This window comes from Triticum aestivum, chromosome 6D (assembly GCF_018294505.1).
Source record: "Triticum aestivum cultivar Chinese Spring chromosome 6D, IWGSC CS RefSeq v2.1, whole genome shotgun sequence".
NCBI lineage: Eukaryota > Viridiplantae > Streptophyta > Magnoliopsida > Poales > Poaceae > Triticum > Triticum aestivum.
Window position 1 is genome coordinate 412380156 of NC_057811.1, and position 18299 is coordinate 412398454.

The following is an 18299-nucleotide window of genomic DNA, read 5'->3' on the forward strand; positions in this document are numbered from 1 at the left end:
AGTACCAGCGGGCGCCCCATCTTTTTTTTCTTTTCCTATATGGGCCAGGCCCAGCCAGCGTTTTCATTTTTTTTCTTTTTCTTAGGCCGAATTTTGTTTTACAAAAAACTGCAGCTGCGCGGCCGGCCGAACCACCTTACGCGTTTAGGCCCATGCGACGCGCCTGCTCTGTTTCGTTTTCTTTTCATCTACGTACGTATATGTTTAGTCCCACATTACCTAGACTTTGACCCCTAAACCTTTTTTCCACCTATAAATATAGACCCATAGAGCCTCCAAAAATCATCCGATTCGGGTTAAATCAATATTTTGGTTTGACTAGATTCCTTAAAGAAAAATATATTTCTCCTCTCCGGCGGGACTTTTGGAAGTTGTCTCCTCACTCCGAAGTCGTCTTTTAGGTATATTTATTCGTTCTCTGTATTTATACGTTAGACCTAATTTTTTTAGCCGTAGCTATTTTTCTTCTGCAAAACAGCTTGGCCCTGATTTTTCAAATAGCCATAACTTTTTACTCGTTCATCCAAATTAGATGAAACCAACGCCTATAGTTTCGTCCTGTTATCACCTATCTAGTTAACCTGTCACGTCAACTTTTTGAAATTTTCAAATTTCGAAATTAGTTCAAATTCATATACAAACTTCTTTTGTTCATAACTTAAGTTCCCTAACTCCGTTTGAGGCGATTCTTTTTGCAAAAGCGAAACTCTTGACCTAAACTTTCTGATAAGGCCAAATCCACCTAATTTTGGTACTGTTAGAAACTGTTTTATGTTGCAAGAGTTATTTGCTTGTTTTTGAAGTTTTCCGTGATCTTTTCTTCGATTCTTTTGCTTGATTGCTTATGTGTGGTTACTATTGCTTGCTCACGATAGATTGAACGGAGTGTGACGAGTAGAACTATCAAGAGTTATGAGTGCGAATCATCTTCATCAACATTGCAGGCAAGTTCACACTTTGATCATATCCCTTCCATACCCAGTTTTTATGCATTAGTTTCACCCTCAAACATTGCATGAGTAGGATTGATAACATGTGGGTATTGGGAAGTAGTTGATGAGGTAGGAACCTATTGCCCTGCATTCAAACCTTGGGAGTTACTATTACGTTATGCTTATACTGCTATGCTATGCTCGTAGACGTGGATTGGGTTTGAGAGTATCCATGACAGATGTGAGATTTTTAATTAATGGTTAAACTTAAGGTGGCAACTAAAACACACATCTGGGTGGATTGAGGTACCTGGGTATTCCAGGATTGCCTGTTTTTCTTTGGACCGCCACCCAGGCTCAAAGGGATCATGAGATTATTCATGCTAGAAACTTCCGTGTGCAGCCACAAGCTATTATGGGCTCTAGCATAGTTGAGTAGGTCGTGTGAACTCTTACAGTGGTAGACTAGCAGATGTAGGGGATGTAGGTGGTACTGTCTACCCATCGTAAGGTGCTAATGCTTCTGAAAGACTGTGTCTCGGTCATCCGTTTCTCAAACACCATGAAGTGCGAGAAATCTAACGGAGGAGATCGAGTCTTGTGGGGAAAAGTGCACAAACCTCTGCAGAGTGTATAAACTAATCATGGTTAGCCGTGTCCCCGGTTATGGACAACTTGAGTATCTAGTATCTGGATTTTCATGTGAATCTCATCATGTTACTTTAATTAATTTTGTTGGGTTTTGATGATGATACTTAATTGGGATTGAGAATGCTGTCAACCATTCTCAATGTTTAACAACCACCATGATAGTTAAATAAAATTTATTCCTTTGCAGTAGGGAAAAATTGGCTTTTCGCAAAACTGTAACCATAGAGCTTTTCCACCAGCCATATATGCATGCAGTGATAGCCTTTGTTCATCATTTCTCTATGGTGTGAATTTGCCAGTACATTCAATGTACTGACCCTTTGTGGCTGCAACGTCTCATGTTGCAGGATCTTACGACGAGTAAGTGATACGTTAGGGTTACGATTTCTACACTCAACTTTGCCGTTGGTGTTGATGGGACCCCACAACCTTGTTACTTCCGCTATTTGGATTGAGGTAATAGTATTTACGTTACTTTATCCATGTGATTTACCTCTGTTATAAATCCTCGAGCACTGTGTGTGTCAGCATACCGATCCAGGGATGACACTTAAGCACAGAGACTTGACCGTCTGAGGTCGGGTTGCTACATACCCCGAACAAGTCAACCGGCTTCACCCCTTTCTTCCTTGTATATGGTGCCGAGGCCGTCATCCCAACTGACATTGATTTCTACTCACCTCGGGTCACCATGTACACGGAGGCAGAGGCCAAGGAAGCGTGAGAAGACGGTGTTGACCTGCTGGAAGAGGGTCGGCTGTTAGCACTCAGCCGGTCCGCCATCTACCAGCAGGGTTTGCGCCGTTACCACAACCGGAAGGTCAAGCCAAGATCCTTCCAAGAAGGCGATCATGTGCTCCGGCTGATCCAGCGAACAGCCGGCCAGCACAAGCTCTCGGCCCCTTGGGAAGGCCCCTTCGTCATCAGCAAGGCCCTAGGCAACGATTCCTACTACCTGATCGACGCACAGAAGCCGAAGGCACGCAAGAGAGATGATTCCGGCAAGGAGTCGGAACAACCATGGAACGCCAATCTCCTCCGAAGATTTTACAGCTAAATGCAGTATGTACCACGCTACCTTTTGTATTAAGTACAAGACAACGGGCCCCCCGAGGAGCACTCGGGGACTACCCTCTTTTATCTATGTATGATGAGTGTCATACCTATGAATGTATTACTACATTTGTTATCCTGTCCGGCACCGGGTTCGATCAGTCGGCTCGGGGACTTGCTGCCTTGAGTTATATTAAAGTTCTACCTGCAGTCAGCCAAGTAGTGTGCCGGCACCCAAGCCCTCTCTTGTTGAAAGTCGCAGCTCGAAGAATCGACTTTCCGACTGGCAAGTGCCAAAGGCAGGAAAGGATGCCCACACGAAAAACGGCTAAGGACTAACGAACTTATATAACACAAGCCGACCTCCCACCCCGCCAACCGGCTGTAGGAACAGCCGGCTGGCCGGCTTTCGATTCACCTTGCTACAATCTAAAAAAGCTAGAGTACTTGCCCTCCCAAACGGCCAAGCCCTTCCCCAGCCACAGACTGCAGAGTAGCTGTCCGGCTGGGAAGGCGGCGACCAAGGGGGCGGCAAATTAAACGGCCAAAGGATGAAAAGCAAATACAATCGGAAGCCAAGCACATGCATGATTATATTTACACAAAAGGCCTTCGAAAGGCCGGCGTTCAACATAGTTTGAATACACCCCCAGTGGGTGGAACTGCGCAAATTTAACAAATATTGTTCAAAGAGCAATAAACAGGAAAGCAAAGACGACGGACAAGGCCAAAGGTGCAACAGGCGAGCTGGGCAGGTCAGTGGAGACGGCAGTGCTGGCTGGAGGAGTGGCCGACTGGCGAGTCTCGGCTTGATCATCACCGGCTGTAGGCGGCATGCTCGCACGCGCCTCGTTGCTAGAGGCACGATCAAGCTGAGGCTGGCCGGTCGCTCCATCGTCTGGCACGGCGTCTTCACCATCCTCTCCCTCCTCTTCTCCGCCCTCGTCACTGGAGTCGATCTCCTCCGCCGAGTGTTCACCATCCGCTGGGTTCAGCCCAAACCACTCCTCCGGCTGAGCAACGCCGTCATCATTCACCTCAGGGGCAAAGGCACTGGTGTCGGTGTAGTCGGTGATCGCCGAAGCACGCTGGATGATAGCCGGCCGCACCGCCTCCGGCTCTTCGTTGGCCTCCTGCCGCCAGGTGGTCAGCTGGGCCAAATCCATCCCAGGATACCAAGCTCGGACAAACTCCAGCGCCCGCCTGGCGCCTGACCGAGCTGCAGAAGCCTTCCAAACCTCGAAGCGGCCAACCGCTACCTCCAGCCAGTCGGCAGTCCGACTGGGGGTACGGGGAATCACCTCGCCGGGCCAGAGGGCGACCAATATTTGCACCCCAACATGCTGAAGACGGCGGAGCATGCGGTGAGCCAGCTGGAGGCGGGCTTGGATCGCTAGAAGCTGCTCCTCAAGCGACCGGCGAGCAGCCGGCGCAATGTCAGCCCCAGCCTGCCTTTGCGCGTCGCGGCGGGCCTCGACGAATTGGTTGGTGGCAATGGAGTAACCAGGGAAATACTCTACGCAAGAGAAGAAAGGAAGAAAACACAAGGTCAGAAAATGGACCAAATGGCAGGCGACAAGCAAAGGGACGAAGAAGAAGGCGGCCTACCGTCAACCAAATCTTCGATCCGGCCGTAGCCGTCGCTCAGCGCTTGCCTTGCCTCAGCCCAGCTCGCCACCTCGGTCTCGTATTCGGCTTGAAGGGCGGACTCGCTGTCCTGTGTCGCCTTCAGGGCCGCCTTCTGGCTCTCCTCCTGGTCGGCCAGCTTCTTGACCAAGCGGTCACGCTCCTGAGCCAAGGCGTTGCACTTAGCTTCCTTGGCGCGAAGGGCGGTCTGGGCCCCAACCAATTGCTCCCTCAGGTCAGCATTGGCCTCTGCAGATATGGTAAAGAAAAAAAAGGGCAATAAGAAAGAAGTTGCCAGGGAAGATCTAGCCCGACTGCTCAGCTGTCGGCCCGAATCTCGGGGACTACACCCAGTGGGTGCGCTGACGCGCCCCCACGTGAGATAAAAGACGAAGCACTTACTCCGGCTCTCGGTCAGATCAATGGTCTTCCGGTTCAGCTCCCGGACCTGGGAGTTGAAGGTAGCCGCGCGGAGGTTGTGATAGTCCTGCAAATAGGACAGAGAAGCAAATAAGAGCAAGATAGCAATCAAAGTCTACCAAGAAGTTCCAAGACGCCTGCTCAGCAGCCGACTCGGAACTCGGGGACTACACCCAGTGGGTGCGCTGACGCGCCCCCACGAAAGAAATCAAGAACAAGAAACAAAAAAGCGGGAAGACTCACCTGAATGGCCGTCCGCGTCGCGAGGAACTCTTGCTTATACTGTTTCAGCACGGTGGCTTGGGATTGAAGCCGGTTCCGGACTTCTTGCGCCGCCACGTTCAACACGGCCGTCCCGCCACCCGGCGTCCATCCCGACGAGCTGGCGCTGGCCGCCTCCAGATCCTGGGCCGACGAGCCAGAGCTCGCGGCCTTCTGCGGGCCCGGCGCCGAAGTCGCCTTCCCGGCGCGCTGGCGACCAAACTGTGGGGGAACGTAGCAGAAATTCAAAATTTTCCTACGTGTCACCAAGATCAATCTAGGAGATGCTAGCAACGAGAGGGGAGGAGTGCATCTACATACCCTTGTAGATCACGAGCGGAAGCGTTCAAGAGAACGGGGTTGATGGAGTCGTACTCGTCGTGATCCAAATCACCAATGATCCTAGCGCCGAACGGACGGCACCTCCGCGTTCAACACACGTACGGAGCGTGGACGTCTCCTCCTTCTTGATCCAGCAAGGGGGAGGAGAAGTTGATGGAGATCCAGCAACACGACGGCATGGTGGTGGAAGTAGCGGGATCCCGGCAGGGCTTCGCCAAGCGCAAGCGGGGAGGAAGAGGTGCCACGGGAGGGAGGGAGGCGCCAGGGCTTGGGGTGCTGCTCCCATGTGCCTCCCCGCTATATATAGGGGTGGAGGGGGCTGGTTTCTCCCTCCAAGTCCATTGGGGCGTTGGCAAAGGTGGGGGAAAGAAATCCCATCATTTCCCTTCCGCACCGATTGTTATCCCCCTTTTTTAGGGATCTTGATCTTATCCCTTCGGGATATGATCTTATTCCTTCTAAGGTGGGATCTTGGTGCGCGTTGACCAGGGGTGTGGGGCCTTGCCCCCACTACCCACGTTCATGTGGGTCCCCCATGCAGGTGGGCCCCACTTCGGAACCTTCTAGAACCTTCCCGGTACAATACCGAAAAATCCCGAACATTTTCCGGTGGCCAAAATAGGACTTCCCATATATAAATCTTTACCTCCGGACCATTCCGGAACTCCTCGTGACGTCCGGGATCTCATCCGGGACTCCGAACAACTTTCGGTTAACCGCATACTAATATCTCTACAACTCTAGCGTCACCGAACCTTAAGTGTGTAGACCCTACGGGTTCGGGAGACATGTAGACATGACCGAGACATTTCTCCGGTCAATAACCAACAGCGGGATCTGGATACCCATGTTGGCTCCCACATGTTCCACGATGATCTCATCGGATGAACCACGATGTCGAGGATTCAATCAATCCCGTATACAATTCCCTTTGTCAATCGGTACGTTACTTGCCCGAGATTCGATCGTCGGTATCCCAATACCTTGTTCAATCTCGTTACCGGCAAGTCACTTTACTCGTACCGTAATGCATGATACCGTGACCAAACACTTGGTCACATTGAGCTCATTATGATGATGCATTACCGAGTGGGCCCAGAGATACCTCTCCGTCATACAGAGTGACAAATCCCAGTCTCGATTCGTGCCAACCCAACAGACACTTTCGGAGATACCTGTAGTGCACCTTTATAGCCACCCAGCTACGTTGTGACGTTTGGTACACCCAAAGCATTCCTACGGTATCCGGGAGTTGCACAATCTCATGGTCTAAGTAAATGATACTTGACATTAGAAAAGCTCTAGCAAAGGAACTACACGATCTTGTGCTGTGCTTAGGATTGGGTCTTGTCCATCACATCATTCTCCTAATGATGTGATCCCGTTATCAATGACATCCAATGTCCATGGTCAGGAAACCATAACCATCTATTGATCAACGAGCTAGTCAACTAGAGGCTTACTAGGAACATGTTGTGGTCTATGTATTCACACATGTATTACGGTTTCCAGTTAATAAAATTATAGCATGAACAACAGACAATTATCATGAACAAGGAAATACAATAATAACCATTTTATTATTGCCTCTAGGGCATATTTCCAACAGCCTCCCACTTGCACTAGAGTCAATAATCTAGTTCACATCACCATGTGATTAACACTCAAAGTTCACATCGCCATGTGACTAATACCCAAGAGTTTACTAGAGTCAATAATCTAGTTCACATCACCATGTGATTAACACTCAATGAGTTCTAGGGTTTGATCATGTTATGCTTACGAGAGAGGTTTTAGTCAACGGGTCTGCAACATTCAGATCCGTGTGTGCTTTACAAATCTCTATGTCATCTTGTAGATGCAGCTACCACGCGCTACTTGGAGCTATTCCAAATAACTGCTCTACTATACGAATCCGGTTCACTACTCAGAGTCATCCGGCTTAGTGTCAAAGTTTGCATCGACGTAACCCTTTACGACGAACCCCCTTTCCACCTCCATAATCGAGAAAATTCCTTAGTCCACTAAATACTAAGGATAAGTTCGACCGCTGTCATGTGATCCCTTCCTGGATCACTATTGTATCCCTTGACTAACTCATGGCAAGGCACACTTCAGGTGCGGTACACAGCATAGCATATTGTAGAGCCTACGTCTAAAGCATAGGGGACGACCTTCGTCCTTTCTCTTTGTTCTGCCGTGGTCAGTTCTTGAGTCTTACTCAATACTCTCACCTTGTAACACAGCCAAGAACTCCTTCTTCTGATCTATTTTGAACTCCTTCAAAATCTTGTCACGGTATGTATTCATTTGAAAGTACTATTAAGCGTTTTTTATCTATCCTTATAGATCTTGATGCTCAATGTTCAAGTAGCTTAATCCAGGTTTTCCATTAAAAACACTTTTCAAATAACCCTGGATGCTTTCCAGAAATTCTACAACATTTCTGATCAACAATATGTTAACAACATATACTCATCAAAAATTCTATAGTGCTCCCACTCACTTCTTTGGAAATACAAGTTTCTCATGAACTTTGTATAAACCCAAAATCTTTGATCATCTCATCAAAGCGTTCATTCCAACTCCGAGATGCTTACTCCAATCCTTAGAAGGATTGCTGGAGCTTTGCATACTTGTTAGCATCTTTCAGGATTGACAAAACCTTCTGGTTGTATCACATACAACCTTTCCTCAAGAAAATCGTCGAGGAAACAATGTTTTGACATCCTATCTGCAAGATTTCATAAATAATGCAGTAACTGCTAATATAATTCTAACAGACTCTTAGCATCGCTACGAGTGAGAAAGTCTCATCGCAGTCAACTCCTTGAACTTGCCGGAAAACATCTTAACGACAAGTCGAGCTTTCTTAATGGTGACACTTACCATCATTGTCTGTCTTCCCTTTAAAATCCATTTGTACCCAACAGCCTTATGACCATCAAGTAGTTCTTTCAAAGTCTATACTTTGTTTTCATACATGGATCCTCTCGGATTTGATGGCCTCAAGCCATTCGTCGGAATCCGGGCCCACCATCGCTTCTCCCTAGCTCGTAGGTTCATTGTTGTCTAGCAACATGACTTCCAAGATAGGATTACGTACCACTCTGAAGTAGTACGCATCCTTGTCGTCCTATGAGGTTTGGTAGTGACTTGATCTGAAGTTTCATGATCACTATCATAAGCTTCCACTTCAATTGGTGTAGGTGCCACATGAACAACTTCCTGTGCCCTGCTACACATTAGTTGAAGTGACGGTTCAATGACCTCATCAAGTCTCCACCATCCTCCCACTCAATTCTTTCGAGAGAAACTTTTCTTCGAGAAAGGACCCGTTTCTAGAAACAATCACTTTTGCTTCCAGATCTGAAATAGGAGGTATACCCAACTGTTTTGGGTATTCTATGAAGATTTTAACTGAGGACCATGCATATGGGTAATTATTTCGAATTCGTGCCATACTAGGTTTCGAAAAGTTGACATTGACTCGATTTGTTGTGCTATTTTGTAGGTCATATGTTTGAATCCATCCAAAAGTTTTCTCACTACCATGGTGTTCATCATATACATATGAATTTGTATTAAAAAAGTAGCGTGAATACAGTGAAATGCGAAATCCACGTTAGAATTGGAGATCGCTATGTGACACACACTCTAATTCAAATAACTAATTATGTGACACGCACTCTAATCCACGTTAGCGTGGATACCGTTTCAATTTTTTTCAAATAACTCCTCATTAATTAATTTATAGTATCTCGTTTCGAACGACTAATTATTGCAAGGAAAACACGGGCATGGTAATACATAAAGGTTCGTTTGCAAATGAAAGAAGATTCGTTTGCATTCTCAAATGTAGGCGCAGCAGGGTCGTGTCATGGTGGTCGCATGTGTCGGACGGACACGTAGCACCCAGCCACCCACCCAAAAAAAGGACGACGACAAAATAAGTTCGCGCTTCCACGTTTCAGATTGAAATATCTGGCGGCCGCAATTCTAGCCCTGCAAAATCTCCCTTCTCCACCGTCCCCTTCTACACCTAGATTGCTCAAATCCCTAATTCGACGCCAACCCAAGCAAAGTTCGAATCACCCCTCGTCTCGTCTCTTTCCCCACCTCTGTGCCGGACGACGACGACGGTCCGCTTCACCACCGCACCGGAGCTACCTCATCTACGCCCTTGTCCACCGCACCGGGTGGTCCCCCGACAACGTCGGCCGCCGCAACCGACGTGCCTCACAGACACCATCAGGTGCGCTTCACCGACGCCGTCTCCAAGCTCACCGGGGCTACTTCACCGAGCACATCATCGCGCCTCCGCCCCCCCGAGGCCGCTGGGGCTTCACCAACGGTCTCATCCACCGCATCGTAGCGCTCCGCTGCCACTCAAGATCTGCATCCGTGCGCGGCCAGCCAAGGCCAGTGCATCACCCTCAACGGCTCTGAAGTGACCCGCACTCTAGCTAGGCGAGCATGCCCAAACGCCGGCCCGAACTAGGAATCCACACATCACTCCCTTCACTGTTCTGACGATGTTTGGATATCCTTTCACTACTCTCTTAGCTTACACGCCTATCCAACTCTGACTTTAACTCTTATTTCTTTTGGAGATATCATCTGAAACAAGCAAATCCATTTTTTAGCGAAGCATGACGGCGCTACGGGATGTGGTACACATCCTGCACACCCGTATAACCTTGTAAGTATCTGTCCTCCGGTACAACAGCAAGGTCGATTCCTCTTATTTGATCAGCCATTCACCGTGTCAAAAATGCAGAGGGGGATGCAAGGAGCACAAGGCCTGCACATCCAAGCACGTGCTAACATGGAAGTACATGGAACATCCCAAGCGCAAGCAAAGCTGCAGTGAGCCTGTACAACGAGCTAGCGTAAGTCCCTGCATTTCATTTAATTTGTACTGGCATTCGTGTATGATTTGTGTGCAGTGGCGGATCCACGAATTCAAGTTACCAGGGGCGAACATTTAACTTAAAAAATATGAAGGCACTTGCACTCCAGAAATCAACATAACTTGAGAAATGTGAAGCTACATGCACTTTGAAAACCAGCTAATGATCCAAAGTAGTTTAGATTATAAACACTAAATGATGCAAGCACCAAAAAACACAAAATGCAACATGGTGTAGAAGGACTACAAACATGGTATGTACCTGCTTGAATTATTCGTTCTCTGGCTGAAAATATCGAAGTGTAATTGCACCTATAACCAGTGCACAAACTGCATATCAATATATCTATCCTGCACAAGTATGCCAATAGTTTCAAACAACAGATTAGAAAAGTATTTATGCTATGTTGTCATGATACGGGGACTTTCTTGTAGATGGCCTCGACGTTTCCTCAAGCCGTGAAAATGCACTATAATTTGCTTGTCATCAATGCCTGCAAATCTCTATGTCTCTCTCAACATAGCAGATCATCATTAGACACTAAATCCTTCAATGGGAGCTTGCAAAATGCTTGCATTAGATGCCTCATTAGACACTATATGTTCATCACCAGGAGCATGTAAAATGTTTGCATCAAATCCTTCATTAGCAGTCTGTTCATTAGACACTTCAAGCTCAAGAACAACATGAGCTTGGATGTTTGCACCGGAAACTTGATTAGATACATCAGATTCAGTCAGTTCAGTATTGATTGGGGGAGTTATAAAATAAGTAGAAATTGGTTTCATTTTCTCATAGATTCCCTACATACAAGCAGTTTTACAACACCGTCAGGTTTAACTATTGGCCAGAAATTGAAGAATTGAATTAGATATAATCAGGGCTGTGATGTACCTGCTCGTTACGCATGCTACTCTTGCAAGCTGTGACTGTCCGTTTGCACAAGCTCGATACCATGCCCGTGCTGCCACCGCTGCCTCCCACGCAGGCTACACCCAGGGTTGGATCTTCATCTTCTTGTCCTTCCGTTCGCTTGAAGCCCAGCGACCGCCCTCCAGCGAGGGCAGGAGGAAGTGTTGTGTCGGTCTGTCCAGCGGTGGCTAGGTTAGGAGCGAACCAGACTGGAGGCTGGAGCGGATGAATTGGGATTTTTCCTGCTGTCGATCGATATGGGAGGCGCTCGTTTGGGCCGCGAGCCTGCTATAGGGCATGCCTTGCACTTATGTTATTGGCCTATCCATATTGAAACATTTTCTTCATTTTTTACATTGCCTGCTCGTGCGTTGGGACGAACAAAACTAGCCTGGGCCAACCTGGTCGACTCAAGCTAGGTGCACACTTTCGAGCCACCCGAGGCGGCCGCCCATACCAGCCCCTATGGTGGCGTCGCCCCTTTTTGCGTGTATGATTGGGGTAGTGAAAAATATTCCAGTGGCGCTTTTGATTTACCCACAGAATGGTTGAATTGCTTGTTTCTATGAACTGAGTTCGCCAATAATGTGAAGGATGCCAGTCTTTTCATCCTATTGTAGATTGCTTAGATCTCGATATGCCAAAAGTAATCGCATGAAATATACAGTAAAAGCCAGTGTGATGTGTGTGGCTACAACTAGTCTGACTACACGTCCTCATATAACATATCAAGGACGCACCATCTTACCAGATTAACCATTCGACTTACCAATGCAGTGTGGGAAGAAAGAAGTATTGGGACCGCGTATCCAAGCAATTGATGCCATGGACTCCTTCGTACAACCTTGTAAGCAAAAAAGAAGTTGCAGTGTGCCTGTACAAAGAACTAGTGTAAGTTCAGTTACCTGCTTCTCGGAATTTTAGTTAGCCACTTATTGCAAAATTGTTCAATTACGTTGCTTGGCTTAATTTAGTTTGCTACTGATTACATAATGCCACAGCCTATTAATCCTATTATAGACTGCACCTATCTATGTGTTTGATACTTACTGTTAAGAATTACATGTTTGTCTGAACTTAAATAGCTACTTGTTTGTTTAACTACTTTGCTGCTGCAACAACGGGTTACAATGATGTTAATAACTACTTTTCAGCATCCAATTGAAACTCTTTAATTCCTTGTTTGTTTAACTGGTTTGCTGTTATAACTCCCAGTTGAGATGTTTTGCTAACTTCAACTTTTCTGAATCCAATCGGAACATTAATGGCAAAACAGGTTAGCCCAAGATCAAAGAGCGAGGTCCCCATGGACGTTGTATCATCCCACAGCAGTGGCACCGGCCCAATCGTGCATTATGAATTGCCAACTGCTGATGCTCTAGAGGCTAAACTAGTGGTTGAAAGAGATTCTGCTTCTGCACTTAGAGATGAAGTTGACATGTTGAGGAAGCAAACATCACAATCAGTAGCAGTACTCAAGACAACCATTAAATATTTGGTGGATTTCGAAACGAAGCAAGCTGAGACTGACCACATTGTTAAGGTCCTGAAGGAAAAAAGGAAATTAAATTCCCACATGGTAAATCATAGGTGAAATGTTCTTTCCATCGTTGAATAACCTTTGTGTTGTCTGTTCATGTAATCAATCAAACCATTTGTTTTAGAGATCATGTAATAATTGTTTTTTGTTTTTTGGTTTGTAATTTTATTTGAGCACAAGTCTTTATTAATTGATAAGACTCGAAGACATTTCATTTTGGTTGTTGTGCCAGACCTACAAATATGCCAATCGGGCTGAATGTGCATTCAGCAATAATAGTAGTATAGATGGACCATAAGTGGCACGCATAGGAAAGGGCCAAGATGCTGTAGTAGCTTGGCTAAAAAAGGATGTTGTTGTAGCAAAGAAAAGTACAACAGCCTGGATTATGTATGTTATTTGATATTATTGATCCATATACTCTATAAGTGTTTATATGTCTGTTAGTTCTGTACATTCTTGGTTGATTCACTCGGTATTTGAATCTTGATGCATCGCTTGTGTACATATCTAAATGAGAGTACACATTATGTTGCGTGTGACATTTGAGTTGGACATGAAGTGTTCCAAATATTCGAATTCACCTTAAACTGGATTTTAGCTTCTGAATTTGAGTATCGGCATTTGTAAACCATATTCGTATATGACAGTGGAATACATCTTTGTCGTCCTTTTGAAGATATATAAAAACACATAGAATGATTTATAAAGATTCCTATAGGAATACAAAATGGATTCGAATTTAGTTGCCAGGGTAAACGTGGATGCTTATTGTCCGAAAATTTGAAAGAAGCGGCAAAATGTCCACTCCCACGTCGGCTGCCCGAAGCCAAGTGTTTTGGAGATGGAAATTACTGTCTACCCATTACACGGACAATCCATCGGCCCGATTTCCACTGCTCTAAATAGGGGTAGGATAGTAACTTCAATAAGACGTGACACGACCGCCTCTGAGCCCATTCCGACACGGTGGGCGCCAAACATGGGCGGCAAAACACATTTGATTCAAGCCCGTCCGAAAGACCTCTATTTCTCCCTCCATTTCCCCATTCATACACGGTGGGCGGAAAACAAACTTGACTCGGCCGAAATTGATGTAGGCAAATATTTTCAATAGGGGCAGGTTTGTAACTTCACTCAGACGTGACACAACCGCCCTACCTGTCAGCCCCGTTCATACAGCGTGGGCGCCAACCACCCTCTCCTCGCCCGAAATCGCTCTGGGCAAATATTGGCGAGATGCGAGATTACCGTTGTATCCCCAACCGACGAGACGTCCAAATTTTAAACGGGGGCTAAGTTCGTAACTTTCCCATATTTCAGACAGGCGTGTCCCAAAAACATGGTTCCTCGTACCTCTCCCTCCATTTTTCCATTCATACACCGTCCGCGCTAGAACACCATCCCCACACCAGCCTCCGTCCGCCACCCCATACATCGCCGCCGTCCTCCACCACATGCATCGCCGTCGTCCTCCACCACATCCATCGCCACCGTCCTCCACCATGCCGGAGCGCCTACCAAGACCGCGTCGTCCACTGCTAGAGATGGACGTTTCTCATCCATGACGACGGACCAAGAGCCTTGCATCACGTCCTCTCGCTTCATCGGCGCCGTCGTCCTCTTTGCCGGGGCCGCTCACACGACCTTCTCTTCCACCGCAACGGGACTTATCCCCCGATGCACCCGTCTACCGTCGCAGATCTGCTTCAACGCCACCGACAGCCATCGCACCCCCGATGCCTACACGGCGCCGCAAGAGAGGTGGTACTTCATATCTCCTCAACTTTTTGATCTCAACCAGAAAATAGATCTTAACTTGGTTACTCTACTTTCTTTTCAGCTCTTAGAATTTAGTTCTTAGTTCGAAGCAAACAATGGCTGCTAAATATCATTTCTCTGGTTTCCCCCCTTTTATGATCACTATACGATCAGAATACGTGCTTCGTGTCATAATAGCACTGCTCGATCCATCAAGCTAAACAAGCTTAGTTGTTCAAATACGAATCTGATATTATTAAAACAGATTCGTTTAATTGGTCAGCTAAATGTTCCTAAATTAGTTTCGAAAATGCATGTTCGCCGCTCGGGTGTGTATCTCTACAGGGTGCGCACGGTGGGTCGGCCCACCCTGGGATTTTGGGTCGTCCCAGGCCCCGATTCCCCTCTGTTCTGCTGCGCGCTTCCGATCTCTACTTGCCCCCAGCCGCCTGCCTCGCCGGCGACTTGCCGTCCCCGGACGGCATGACTCTAGGAGGAGACGCCGGACTAACAGGAGGTCAGGAGCCGCTCGCCCAACAGCGTCACCGCTGCCCGGGCGCGCCGCCATGCCTACCTTCCCAGTCCGTTCAGGGCTCAGGCGTGCATCACCCACTAAGCCAACCCGATTTATCCTGAGATAAGTCCTCAACACTCAGCAGACACTCCTCATCACCCATTTTCTAATTGATTCATTACTCATTAGGCAGGACTATCATTAGGGTTTGTTGTGTGCTCAGTGCTACCTACACTTAATGGTTCAGATGTATTTCGGTAATCCTTAGTACCTGAAAAGTTCACAGGGTTTTCAAAATTCCGGCCCTAGGAACAGACACTAGTCATTTCGGATTGTTGGTCATAGTGACATTGACCCAGATTACTACTGCAAGCCAGATTTGTTGAAAATTTTACTTGTCTTTCTTACTCATTCGATATAATATCCAATTATTCATGTCGATTAGTTGCAAACAATAAGTGCTAGACAAACTTCTTGATTCAGATTTTGGACGGTCTCTTACTGCAGTTACAATACTGCATAGTTGTCCTAGTGAGATCACAAGTAAATGATTGATTCACTACATCTATGCTTGCCTTGTCATATTTGTTGTCAATATTCTTTTAGGGTGGACCACCCTGTTTCTAAATACTGCAACCGTAGACATGAGTGAATAGTATTTCTCTATGTGATCTCTTCCATCATGTGTGGGCAACGAACACTGCATTGTATAGAAAGAAAGTGTCATTTCCAACTTTTACATAGGCTTCGATCTTTTACAGGGAATACAATCTGCCTACTTGCTTTGTGTCGCACTACCAACACACCACCCTTGAAGCTAAACATTATGCCACTCATAATTCCTTAGTTTATTTGTTCAAATACGAATTTCATATAATTCTAATGTTCCTACTTCAGTTTTGAAATGTGTCTGCCTGTTATAGAGACATAAGGGGTTTGTACTTCTGTGTGTGGTATGGTCAGCACGGTTGGGGGGCAAACTTTGCATATGCAGGGGTTTATAGGGAGACACTCTTTGTCGGTGTACAAAAATAGGGGCACGCTTTTGTACCCCTTTAACTGTGCACGGGCAGTCGGAGCCGCGCCCACGACCACACCAAGCAAAATAGGGGAGGTGAGCCAAGGTAAGACCGAAGCCCAAGACAATCAAAGCAACGCCAAGGCCAAGACCACAAAGAGCAGAGGGGCGAAGCAGGTTCCCCCGGCAAGACCCTTGCCGGGACAGCTTGCCCCACACCAACAGAGCAAGCCACCCTTGAGCCCACGACCCCCAGCACCATCATCAATGTGGGGCTAGGGCTCGGGAAGGCACCTCTGTGGTGGCATGCAGATCTTTGTGAAGACATATTCGAGATCAGATGAGGATCAGAAGACGACGATTCTCGGCAAGATCCCCGCCGAGGAAGGCCACCAGACCCCCGGCAAGGTCCTTGCCGAGGGTCGACAGCACGCCATGGCAAGACCCTTGCCGGGCTACCTGGCAAGACCCTCGCCAAGGACGCCAGCGGGGCCACTGCCAAACCCGCGCCAGACAAGCTTCCACCACCGTTCGCATGCAACTGCCAGCCCAACCAGCTGGGCGGGCACCTGCATGGCAACATGCAGCTCCCAGGCCAACTCATCGAGCGCCTGCGTGGCGGCATGCAGATCTTCGTGAAGGTTCCGCCACCGCTCCACCTCAGCTGCCTGGCTGCCTACATAGCACCACGCACCTCACTAGCCAGGGCGCGTGTCAAGGCGAGGAGGAGCGGCGACGGACGGGACGGGCCTCGCCCCCGTCCCCAATAAAGCAAGGGGACACCTAAGCTATGCATTAAATGCGTCTTGTCCTGTAATACGAGCGATAAGCTTAGGGCACGGTATGCCTTTCCACCTCCTGTGTGTCACTGTGGCTGCCCCTTTCAACTATAAAAGGAGGCCCATGGCATACTGGAGGAGGATTCGGCTCTTTCGAACCACGCACTGACCACAACTAGTTCGAGAGCTCAAGAACTCTCAGAAATACACCCACCAAAGCAGGACTAGGGTTTTGCGCATCCTCGCGGCCCGAACCTGGGTAAACGATCCCTGTGCTGTCTACTAGCCCTGCTCTCCTCACGACCCTGCGCCCCGACAACCATAGTAGGGATTCTTGTGATCCCATAGGTGTCGTTCCACACCGACATCTTTGGCGCGCCAGGCAGGGGGCGCAATTGTGAGAATCTGGTCTGGTAGTTAGCCTAGCAGTTCTTCGTCGCCATGGCCCCTAAGAAGAAGACGGCCACGGCGGTCGGCTCGTTGGGAGCCGAACGGCCCGTGCCGGTGCGGACGAGCAGCGGACCGGTCGCAGACAGGACCCGGGCCGCGGCCTGCGAGCACCAGCATCGCCCAGGCAGTCGGAGCCTGGCGAGCGGCGTCGTTCGCGCGCCAGACGACCGGCTACACGTCGCCGGATCCAAAGATGGAGCTGGGCCCCCTGCAGGCGGCGTGGGGCCCTCCAGGGGCGTCGTTGTGCCGACTCCGGGCGGCGCGGCGACCTCCAGGACGCCTACGCCGTCGACCACCGCGCGTTCTTCCCATGGTGTGTGCGCCGAGCAGCGTCACCACGTTGGTGACCCTGGGCACCACCGTGGGAAGAGCCCTGTGCGTCATCGGCAAGATGAAGGGGTTCAACACGCTCGCCGAAGCGCTAGTGAAAATGGCACGCAGCCGCTGGGTCATGACGGAGCTCCTTGTAACATAGTTAGAAGTCGAAGCGCGCCGCGATCCACATAGCTGTCGCCGCCGCCCACACCAGCGGAAGCTTTGGTGCGCGCGCAGCTGCTCCTCGATTTCCCTCCTGCTGCTGAGAAGCTCGTCGAGTGGAGGGCTACCATCCGGAGCCTCGTCGCCGTCGCCAACAAAGACGATCCACGACCAGCGGGGCCCTCGGGTCGGCGCCCCACCGAGCCACCACATGCTGGCGCTGGGAGGACCGAGGAAACTGCGGCCATGGTGCACTCTCCTCGTCCTCGCCAGCCGCCGCGGGCGCCGGCCCGTCGTGACGACGCTTGTGATAACATCTCCATAGCGTCGTCCGACCCACGGACCCTCCGCGACCAGCGCCAGGTCCTTCGGGAACGAGCTCACGAAGACGCTCGAAGCACCATCGAGCGTGGCGCGAAACGCGCCGCCAATCGGACAAGCGGGCAGGACCCGCTATGGACCACCCGACACCGGGAGGCTCCGGTGGCTTACCTTACGAGGTGGGCTGCCCGGCCTTTACCCGTGAGCTGCGGCAGTTCCAGTGGCCGTCACACCACACGTTCAAGCCCGACGTCGGCGAGAAGTACACTGGCAAAACCCATCCGTCTGAGTTCCTTAGCATCTACACCATCGCGATGCAGGCTGCTGGG